The following is a 1,212-nucleotide window of genomic DNA, read 5'->3' as shown; positions in this document are numbered from 1 at the left end:
GACTCCATTCATTCCAATCTCTCCTCTAACTCTCATGCTCTCTATGACTTTACTATAATCCTTACTTATTATCGCTGTACAATTGCGCCTCCCGGACCTGTGACGATTTGTGGGGGACCCCTCTCCCTTTCACCCCACACAGGTCTAGTGACACTCAGGGCTGGATACGGGTCGAGAACTCATCGCCAAAGACATCCTTCTTGGTAAAGTGGAGGATCCATGAAAAAGAGGACGACCTTCGACCTTCGCCAAGCTGGATAGACAGGGGGACTGCAACAATGGACTCAATCATAGCAAAGATTAGGAGGTGGCGCAGGACCGCACATTGCTTCGTTCTGTTGTGCATGGAGTGGCCACGGATCAGAATTGACTGGACAGCCTCTCACAAGGGCTCTTTGCTGAGAGGGCTGTCCTGTGCATTTTAGAATGTTGAGCAATACCCCAGGTCTGCCAACTGAATGCTAGTTGTATAGCCTCTCCGCCACCCCCACTTATGGCAGCCAGAAATGTCCCCTGAAAAGCTACCCCTAGTTCAGAAGAGCTGCAACAGCCCATTCTAGAATTATTTCCTGGGCTACATGCAGCTCTGCTGATGCGTCTGCCCACCGACTAGACAACTATAGACAACTATCACAGGTGGATTTTCCCTGTTTACCTTGCCTGCCAGGAAGCTCAGAAAGCTTAGTTTGATGTTCATTTCCATGTAGCTCCAGTTGGGTGGGCTACTTGTGCTTCTGCCGAGTTCCAGGGATGACTTACAATAGCCCAGAGGGCAGCTGAATGACAATGGGTAGGAGTTACAATGAAGCAGATTTCCAAAAAAAACCTGAAACATTTTCTAATGTAATGGACAGACCCTGGGCTGGATTGTCAAGGATGAAGAGACGCTTTCGTAGAAATATTTAATCGCTGCAGAAAAATCCCACTATGATGGTTCTGAATATATATTGTGGATTTATGTGTATCACTCCTACAAATACCTCTCTCAAAATCAAAACAACGACATTTCGGGTGAAGGACACAATCCAAGATGACACCAACTTGCTTGCTGAAAATTTTGGGATCCAGCCCACATGCGGATGGGTCCTAAGGGATGGTGGTGTAATTAAGGGAAGAAATTAAGAGACAGATGAAAGTTTTGGGGTGCTCACCTTCATGGTATCTGGTACCAGGTCTGAGCAAGAGAGAGGAGAAAATGTATTCTTGCATCAA

The sequence above is a fragment of the Echinops telfairi genome, unplaced genomic scaffold (genome assembly GCF_000313985.2).
Source record: "Echinops telfairi isolate 266 unplaced genomic scaffold, ASM31398v2 ScPeMD7_36;HRSCAF=134, whole genome shotgun sequence".
NCBI classification, from domain to species: domain Eukaryota; kingdom Metazoa; phylum Chordata; class Mammalia; order Afrosoricida; family Tenrecidae; genus Echinops; species Echinops telfairi.
Note: the sequence above shows the minus strand (reverse complement) of the source record.